The sequence below is a fragment of the Neophocaena asiaeorientalis genome, unplaced genomic scaffold (assembly GCF_003031525.2).
Source record: "Neophocaena asiaeorientalis asiaeorientalis breed wild unplaced genomic scaffold, Neophocaena_asiaeorientalis_V1.1 scaffold572, whole genome shotgun sequence".
NCBI lineage: Eukaryota > Metazoa > Chordata > Mammalia > Artiodactyla > Phocoenidae > Neophocaena > Neophocaena asiaeorientalis.
In genome coordinates, this window is record NW_020171764.1 from 271886 (window position 1) to 282508 (window position 10623).

At 38.7% G+C, this 10623-nt stretch overlaps 1 pseudogene; it reads left to right on the top strand.

Moving 5' to 3' along the window:
• The first annotated feature begins 7901 nt into the window (after positions 1-7901).
• On the top strand, positions 7902-8593 carry LOC112412580 (cleavage and polyadenylation specificity factor subunit 1 pseudogene; annotated as a pseudogene).
• Positions 8594-10623: the final 2030 nt, after the last annotated feature.

Consider the following 10623-nt stretch of genomic DNA (forward strand, 5'->3'; position numbering starts at 1 on the left):
TGATTGAAAAAGAAGGTTTTTGAGCAAGGTAATCCCTTTATTGAGACACTTCTTTTTTTGTAGTTGAGGTATAATTGACATATAACATTATATTAGTTTCAGGTGTGCTGACTCGCTATTATTACCACAATAAGTCTAGTTAATATCTGTCACTCTTCTTTAAGAAGGTGAATTTGGAGTAATTGTTCAAGGAGAGGTTGGTTGGTTGCTTGGTTTTTGTCGTTGCAGGATAGGAGAAACCAGAGCTTACCTGTAGGTTGAGCAGGAAGAGACACTAGTAAAACAGAAATTGAAGAGGCAAGAAAACGAGGGGATAAATAGTGGAGTAAAATACATGAAATAGAAATGAGATGCAAAATACAAGCTAAGCTTGGAAAAGATGCCTTTCCCTATGAGACAAGAAAAAGATGGTTGCAGGATGGCAATCTGGTTGGAAGCCACCACTGTAGAGCGAGCAAATATTGGCTTTACGTGGAATACGGGTTTATTTGGGAGAGCTTGGGCAGGAGTGATTTATGGAGAGTATGAGGGCTGCAGTACAACCAGATGACCACGTGGTGTCGCCACTGACCGCTGACAGTTCCTGTTTTAGGAGTACACTTCATAAAAGAACATTCTATCTTTTGCGAATTGCAAAACAAAACCAGTTACGTGAATCGACTCTGGAGCCAGACTGCCTGGGCTCAGAACCAACCAGACTCAGACACTTATTAGCTGTGTCACGTCGTTCAAGTTTCACTCTCCTTCAGGTTTCTTATCTGTAACATGAATAATAGGATAAAATGTATTAATAGATTTTAAATAGTTGGAAAATGTTAAGTGCTCGATAAATGTGAGCTAGTATTACTATTAATGGTGATGATGATTAATAAGGCTCCTTTGGATCCACAAGTTTTGAAGGAGTTATTTATGTGGTGAGTAATAAATGCCTATACAACAATACCTTCCCAAGTGAAATGGTTAGAGTGTGGTGCTAATGAGGCAAAGTTAATAATTTAATCAGGAGGTATGGATTCTGTTAACTCTGTTCTCTTCCCCATGAGAACCTTAGCCAGGTGCCCCACAAGTGTGTGTACACGGTCACAAGTGGATCTGGCCAAAAGAGTGTAGCTAGATCAACATAAATGAGACCCTCTGTTCTCCTCCCCCATCCTTGGAAAAACTTGAAAAAATGTTCCCACCCAACCCCCCACAGTGGTCAGCAGACTTTTGGTCAAGAGCCATTCCAGGTCTTACAAAGTAAAGAGTAAACACAATGTGATCTTAAAAGTTAATTATAAAGATACAATAAAACAGTGGATTTCTCTGTATAATAAAATGTAGCATTTTAGAGTTAATTTTGCAAAAGAAAAACCTTTAGAGCAATAGGTCACAGTGGCACCTAAACTGTCATATCTAAAGCAGCTTTATCTTTTTTTAACCATTTTTTAAAATGGAGGTACAGTTAATTTACAATGTTGTGTTAGTTTCAGGTGAACAGCAAAGTGATTCAGATATATATATATAGATATAGATATAGATATATATTATGTTTCAGATTCTTTTCCATTAGGGATTATTACAAGATGTTGGATATAGTTCCCTGTGCTATACAGTAGATCCTTGTTGTTTATTTTATATATAGTAGTGTATATATGTTAATCCCAAACTCCTAATTTATCTCCCCCCCGTTTCCCCTTTGTTAACCATAAGTTTGTTATCTATGTCTGTGAGTCTTTTTTCTGTTTTGTAAATAAGTTCATGTGTATCTTTTTTTAGAGTCCACATATAAGTGGTATCATATAATATTTGTCTTTCTCTGCCTGACTTACTTCACTTAATATGATAATCTCTAGGTCCATCCATGTTGCTGCAAATGGCATTATTTTATTCTTTTTTTAGGCTGAGTAATATTCCATTGTATGTGGTATTCCATACCACATGTGGTATTCCATACCACATCCTCTTTATCCATTCATCTGTTGATGGACATTTAGGTTGCTTCCATGTTTTGGCTATTGTAAATAATAAAGCAGCTTTATCTTTAATTTTGAAATTGTCATTGCAAATCCAGAGTGAAATAGTTACATGAGTACATAACCATGTAAAGTAGTAAGTGAATGTTTCTGGTATTGTTCTTTATTTGTTCCACATTTTGTTTGAGTCTTTACTATTGTGCCAGGCACGTGTTAGCCCCTAGGGATACTAGTTTTAAAATAAAATAAGTGGTACAGGCTACTATATATAAAATAGATAAACAACAAGGTCCTACTGCATAGCACAGGGAACTATATTCAATATCTTGTAATAACCTATAATAGAAAAGAATATGAAATATATGTATATATGTATAACTGAATCACTTTGCTGTACTCCAGAAAGTGACACAACATTGTAAATCAACTATACTTCAATTTAAAAGAAAATAAAATACCATGCATAAATAAAATAAAATATCTGGGGTGCCCAAGGGATGCCTGGAATAGTTCTAAAAAAATGGGGCAGAATAAAAGGAAATGAACAAAGTTCTGTAGCTCAGGGAATCTATCAAGACAGTAGGTTAAGTCTGAAAATAGAGTGATCTAGGATCATTTGCAGTCACCTTGTACTGGACTTCCCTGGTGGTGCAGTGGTTAAGAATCCATCTGCCAATGCAGGGAACACGGGTTTGAGCCCTGGTCCAGGAAGATCCCACATGCCACGGAGCAACTAAGCCCATGCGCCACAACTACTGAAGCCCATGCGCCACAACTACTGAAGCCCACGCGCCTAGAGCCCATGCTTTGCAACACGAGAAGCCACCACAATGAGAAGCCCGCACACCACAACGAAGAGTAGCCCTCACTCACTGCAACTAGAGAAAGCCTGTGTGCAGCAACGAAGACCCAACGCAGCCAAAAATAAATAAATTAATTAATTAATTAAAAAATAAAAAACAAAAAAACAACCACCTTGTACCTAGAGAGCTGAGTATCAAAACTAACAAATGGTTTCTAGGACATAATGGTAGCTAACCTCATGATTGGAGAAACACTAATGAAAACCACAGTGAGTTACCCCAGTAAAGCATAAAAATGTTGGTAATATACTGTGTTGACAAAGCTGGAGGTGGGAGGAGTCCTCTCATAAATTGCTGGTGGGAGTGCAATTAGTCAATTGAGGGTGACTTTGAAATAGCAATAAAAATTTCAAATACATGAGGCTGATCCAAAAATTCCATTTCTAAGAATCTCTCCTTCAGTTATGTTTGCATAGCTGTAAACTATTGTGTGCAATTGTTTGTAATAATAAAAATAAAAAACAACAAGATCTCCATCAGAAGAGGATTGATCAAATAAATAATGTAATTTTTAACTTTTTTATTGAAGTATAGTTGGTTCACAATGTTGTGTTAGTTTCAGGTGTATAGCTATATAGCACAGTGATTCAGTTATATATATATATATATGTATATATATATATATTCTTTTTCAGATTCTTTTCCTTTATAGGTTATTACGAAATATTGAGTATAGTTCCTTGTGCTATAAGTAGATCCTTGTTATCTATTTTATATATGCTCTTTATGTGCTTATATGTAAAATTCTATGAAAAAAAGGAAGGTGTGGAGCTGTGTACTTTCTCAATTTTGTGCCATGGAAGTGTATTACCTATTCAATTATGTATCTTAAAAAGTAATATAGAAAAATTTTTGAATAGCCTGTCAAGGATGATATTTAGATTGAAGAGCGAGTTGGTCAGCTTCCTGCCTTAGTGTCAGCTAAAGAAAGATCCTATTAGCCTGTGAGCATACACTAGAAAGTCTGTGTTGTGCAAAAACTCAGTCTTTATAGTTCTCTAATTGGGCCCAGCAGAATTTTTGACAGATGGTTTTCATGAGAAATTTTACTTTGTATAAATCCCATATCAGGTTGCCCTCTATTTGAGAGAAGTCCAATTCTATTTAGATTAGAGCTGCTAAGCTCTAAGGGCACAAATAAGAGAGTTCATTTAGAGAGTGGTTTTGAGGATGTGCAGGTCTCTACTCTGTATTCCATCCAGGTCTGTATTGCCTTCTTTTCCATGCAGCAGTGCAAGCCCACAGAGTAGTGGTGGTGTTTTCTCAGAACCACTGTGATGCCTTTTCACCTACTACCGTGAGAGCTCCTTGAGGACACGGTCCATGTCCTATACTTCCTTTATATTCATCACAGCAGAGCTTCTCAAACCATTTATGGTGAAGGACCATTTTCCCCCAAATCCATTGTGTACCAATACTTTTAAATAATACAATAAAAGTGAATGACTAGAAAAATGAAATCAAAACAAAAGAGAAATACAAGCCCAATTCTTTTCTGATTATATTCAACAGACATAAAATTACTCTGTCAATTTTCTGTTAAGGTTTTGAAACATTTAATCTCAATTTCTTGTCATGGACCAGAAATAAACTGTTGAATACATCATTCTTCTAGTGTTTCCTATTTTGCAGAGTGTTTTCACATCTCTTTCCCGCTTCTACCATAACACCACCTTCGGAATTAAGTGGAGCAGATTTTATCATTCCCATTTGACAGAAGAGGAAGATGAGGCATGCAGATTAAGTGATTTGCCTGGTCTGAAACAGCCCAAATTAGTCTCTGACTCCTATTGCATTTTGCAGCAGCTGCACTAAGAAAGCCCTCCAGTCAAAGAGAGCCTCCCAAGAATTCCACCAATTAGAAAAACTTGCCTTAGGCTTTCCAAAAGACCGCTTGGCGTGATGGTGTGATGGAAAGAACAGAGATTCTGGAATCAGAGAGGTAGTTTGGAATCCAGGCTTGAGCAAGAGATTTTACCTCTGAGCCTGACTCCTTATCTCTAAAGTGGGGGATAATGATAGCTTCTCCACAACGCTGCGCTAAGAACTAAATGGTGAATGTAAATAGCCAGGTACATAGTTCAGAAAGAATGGTTATTATTAAAATCAGGCTCGGTTTAGAAGGGCCCCATTGAACGACGCGCTCTGTAATCTAATCTTGTGGAAATGTGCGCCACCTACTGATGGAGTAAAGAACATGGCTCTGAGAAGAGAACGTTGCTCTCTGCTAAGAATGGGATCAGTAAACTGTGCCCTTCTTGTCTTTCTTTTTACTCCTTCCCAATAGTAACAAGTGCCTCTCCTGCCTCACAGTGAAAACAAGGTAGGAAATATGGTCTTCCACCTCTAACTGGTAGTAACAAGGCCGCATCCCCTTTCTGACATGGTATCAGAGGAGGTCAGCTCAACAGACGATTTAAGTAAGATCCAGAGTCCCATCACATCATGTCAAAACTGTCCAGGATACAAATGAAAATAACTTGTCATAACAAGAAACAGGAAAATCTCAAATAAGAAAAATCAACCAACAGATACCAAGACCTATGTCACACAGATGTTGGAATTATATGACAAGGATTTTAAAACATTCAACATAAAAGTGCTTCAAAGAGCAGTTCTGAACAGGTTTGAAGTGAATGAAAAAGTCTCAGCAAAGAAATAGATGACATAAAGGAGAACCAAATGGAAATTGTATCCTTAGTACAGTTTTTTAAATAGAAATATAGTTGATTTACAATATTATATTAGTTTCATGTATACAGCATAGTGATTCAGTATTTTTGCAGATTATACTTCATTATAGGCTATTACAAGCTAATGGCTATAACTCCCCATGCTATACAGTATACCCTTGTTGCTTCTCTATTTTATAAATAGTAGTTTGTGTCTGTTAATCCCATACCCCTCATTTGTCACTCCCCTCGTCCCTCTTCCCTTTACTAGCCACAAGTTTGTTTTCTACATCTGCGAGTCAGTTCCTGTTTCGCATATACATGCATTTGTATTTTTTTAGATTCCACATATAAGTGCTATTATACAGTGTTGGTCTGACTTATTTCAGTAAGCATAACATTCTCTAGGTCCATTCACATTGCTGCACATGGCAGAATTTCATTCTTTCTTATGGCTGAGTAATATTACAGCACACACACGCACACCACATCTTCTTAATCCAATCGTCTGTTGATGGGCACTTGGGTTGCTTCCATGTCTTGGCTATTGTAAACAGGGCTGCTATGAACATTGGGGTGCGTGTATCCTTTCAGATTAGTATTTTCATTTTTCCCTGGATATATACCCAGCAATGGAATTGCTGGATCATATGGTAGTTCTAGTTTTAATTTTTTGAGGAACCTCCATACTGTTTTCCATAGTGGCTACAACAATTTACATTCCCACCAACAGTATATAAGAGTTCCCTTTTCTGCATATCTTCTCCAACATTTCTTATTTGTAGGCTTTTTGGTGATAGCCATTCTGACAGGTGTGAGGTGACATCTCATTGTTGTTTTGATTTGAATTTCTCTAACAATTAGCAATTTTTCATGTGCCTGTTAGCCATCTGTATGTCTTTTTTGGAAAATTTCTATTCAGGTCTTCTGCCCATTTTTTTTTTATTGGATTGTTTGTTTTATATTGAGTTGTTTAAGCTGTTCGTATATTTTGGATATTAACCCCTTGTCGGTCACATCATTTGCAAATATTTTCTCCTATTCAGTATGTTGTCTTTTTGTTTTGTTGATGGTTTCCTTTGCTGTGCAAAAGCTTTTAAGTTTAATTAGGTCCCATTTATTTATTTTTGCTCTTATTTCTTTTGCCCTAGGAGACTGATCTAAAAAAAATATTGCTATGATTTATGTCAAAGAATGTTCTGCCTATGTTTTCTTCTAGGCATTTTATGGTTTCCATTCTTACATTTAGGTCTTTAAACCATTTTGAGTTTATTTTTGTATATAATGTGAGCACATGTTCTTGCTGTTTTACACGTAGCTGTCCAGTTTTCCCAGGACCACTTGTTGAAGAGACTGTCTTTTCTCCATTGTATATTCTTGCCTCCTTTGTCATGGATTAGTTGACCATAGGTGTGTGGTTTTATTTCTGGGATCTCTATTCTCTTCCATCAAGCTATGTGTCTGTTTTGTGCCAGTACCACGCTGTTTTGATTACTGCAGCTTTGTACTATAATCTGAGGTCTGGGAGGGTTATACCTCCAGATTTGTTCTTTTTTCTCAAGATTGATTTCTCAAAATGTCATGGGTATTTTGATAGGGACTGCCAAATGGAAATTTTAGAACTGGAAAATACAATGACTGAAATTTTCCAAAATTTGGGAAAAGAACCTACAGATCCAATGGCTGAGCAAATCACAAACAGAATAAATGCAAAGAAATCCAAACCAAGATACATCATAATCAAACTTTTGAAAACTAAAGGCAAAGAAAAAATCTTGAAAGCACCAAGTGAGAAATGACACCTTACTTAGGGGGAGGGGAACTATTTGAATGAAGGCATGGTTCTCATCAGAAACCATAGAAGCCAGAATGAAATGGCACAACATTTTTCAAGGGCTAAAAGAATTGAATATATAAAGAACACTTGAAATTGAACAGTAAAATAAAACAAATAATCCAACTAGAAAATGAGCAAAAGACATGAAGAAGCATTTCACTGAAGAGGATAAATGGAAGGAAATAAACACCTAAAAAGATGCTCAATGTCACTAGCGTTTAAGGAAATGCAAATTTGGACTATGGTGAGATATCACTAGACACTTCCTAGAACTGCTAAGCTTAAAAAAAAAACAGTGATAATACTAAATGCTGGCAAGGATGTGGAGAAACTGGGTGTTTCATAAATTTCTGGTGGGGATGTAAAATGGTACAGCCACTCTGGAAAACAGTTTAGCATTTTCTTAATAAACTAAATATATACTTAGCATATAACCAAGAACAAGCTCAAGGTGCTATATGAGAAGGAACAGAAGAGGCCTATGACCACCCTGTGTCACTGAAACTGCCATCTGGTATCAGCCATCAGCCAGAAGAGCTTCCTGTGGAGCCTGTGGGCCAGCAAGCTGAGGGGCATGGTCTCCATTAGCGCCCAACTGTACTTCCACCAGGTAATCAGTGTGAAGCATTTCATCTTGGCCATGGCTGTCCCGAAGAGCATCTCACTGCTATGCTACCAGTAGGACAGCAAGACTCTAAGCCTCAGGTTCTGGGATGACAAAACCCCTCAAGGTGTACAACGTGGACCTCATGGTGGACAATGCTCAGCTGGGCTTCAGCGTGTCTGTCCAAGACCACAAGCTCATGGTCTACCTGTACCTGCTGAAAGCCAAGGAGAGTTCTGGGGGCATATGCCTGCTGCAGTGGGCAGACGTCCACGTGGGCACCCAAGTGAACATGATCTGGAGGACCCCAGGTGGAGGGTCACCTAGGGGCCCGGCAAAAAGTCAGTAGTGTGGGAGAACAAGCATTTCACGTGGTTTGTCACACTGGATAGTGGCATCGGGCTTCAGCAGCTGCTGAAGCTGCAAAACAGGCTGACCACTGTGCTGCCACACCTGCGCTGGCCACAAGTCCTGCAACGGGTGGATGCAGCATGTGGACTATGTCCTACAGAATGTGGTGTTGACCTTCCTCGCCCCAGCTTCTCAACCACTGTCTTCACTTCAGAACCGAGGATCACTGTGAGCTGGCCAAGATCAGCACCATGCCTGGCATTGTCGTGGATGACCTGATTGAGACCTATGGCATCACCACCCGCTTCTAGACCCAGGGACGCTGCCACCGTCCCCATGCACTGCTTTCTACCCCCTTTTTGTATAAAACACGGGGAAATGGGTAAGCGGGGAATGATTGATACATGCAATAACTTAAATGGATCTCAAGGATGGTGAGTGTAAAAAAGCAATCTCAAAAGGTCACATATTATAGGATTCCATTTACTTCAGATTTTCAAAACGAGAAAATTGTAGAGATGGAGAATAAATTAGTGGTTGCCATGGATCAGGAATAGTGAAGGGAGGGGAGTGACTAGAAAGGAATAGCATGAAGGAGATCTCCATGGTGATGGAACAGTTCTGTACCTTGATTGCAGTGGTGGCTACACAAATCTACACATGTGATAAAAATGGCATAGAAGTATTCACACACCTGTACCACTGTCAATTTCCTGGACTGGATATTCTACTATAGTTTGTAACATGTAACTGTGGGGGAAATCTCGGTGAAGTTTACAAAGGACCTCCATAGTATTTTCACAACTTCTGGTGAATCTATAATTATTTCAAAATTAAAAGTTTTTTTAAAGAATGGGAAAAGAGGAATTGTAGACATCGAGTATAGACAATTCTAATGAGGAATTTTGCTGTAAAGGGGAACAGAGAAATCAAGTGGGTAGAGAACAAGGGAAGGTGGCTCAACAGAAGACGTTTAAAATTTTTTAATGGGAGCAATAACAGCATGGTTGAAGCTAATGGGAAAGACGCTATAGAAGGAAAAAAAATTATGCTTGAGGGGCAAGAGAGGAGAAAATTGCCAAAAGAGGAGTGGAGGGGTTGGCCTCAGCTAAGAGCAGGGAAAGTTCTTCCATAGTCATAGGAGAAAGGGTAGAATATATACATCGATTTAGGTAGGTAAGTAGATGCAGTGGTAGAAATTTGGGAGCTCTGTTTTCTGATTGCCTCTGTTTTCTCAGTGAAATTGGAAGCAAGGTCATGAGCTGAGAGTGAGGACGGGTGCGGAGGTGTTAGAGGTTTAAAGGGAGAAGGTATGAAATAGTTGTCTAGGAAACAGGGAGAGTAAATGGACTAGGATAATATTATGTGATTTCCTGGCAACATTAAGTGCCCACTTGAGGTTCGTGGTCTTGAATTTAAAGCGAGAGTGTCATTTTGTGTTTTTCTCCAGCCATGTTCAGCTCCAGTGATATAGGAGAGGGATAGGAGTCATTGGTAATGACAAAATGGAGGCAAGAGACTGCAATTAGGTGGAGGAGAAAACTGGAAGAGAGGATTTCAAGGGACTGAGAGGCTGGGGTGTTAGAAGGATCAGGTATTGTGATATTGAAATCACAAAGAATTAAGACAGGATTAACTGCAGAGAGTTAAAATGAGACGGAAACTAAAATATTATATAGCATATATAATATATTTAACATACTCTGGGACAGAAATTCAAAGATGGGGATTTTTAGGGAGGAGAAAGGGAGAATGACTTGAAAATAGCAGTGAGGGACCTCAAGCTGTGGCAATAAAAATAACCACTGCTCGAGAGGGCTGTAAGGTCCTTGGGTAGATCTAGATTTCAATCAGATTAAGAAGGTGAGGGAAGCATTCAGCAAACCGGGAAAGAATATAGAGGATTTTGCTGACGACTTTGAGTACTAGTTAAGGTGACTATATAATTTATCATCCAATCTGGAATACTTATGAGAATGACAAGTGTTAAACTGGGCAGGATGGTGGCACACCATGTGTAAACTGGAATTGCCCTGCGCAAACCAGGACCATGATTCTAGAGGACAAAGTGGAAGGATTTCAGGGCTAAGAGATGGGGATAGAACATGAAATATTCAGATAGTGAGCAAGGAGTCCCAGGGTTTTTGTGATGACTGACATAAACAAACTTGAAAGGCATAAAGAGCTTAGTTCTGGTGATACTAAGGCAAATTGTGGTGGCAAGTCTGTGAGTGTTTAGAGGGAGAAAAGGGTGGGTGTTCAGGGCCTGCCCTTCACTCCTACCAATGGAGATAGAGTCCTGGATATGGGAGTTCTATTCCCAGCCAGACAGCAGCTGGAT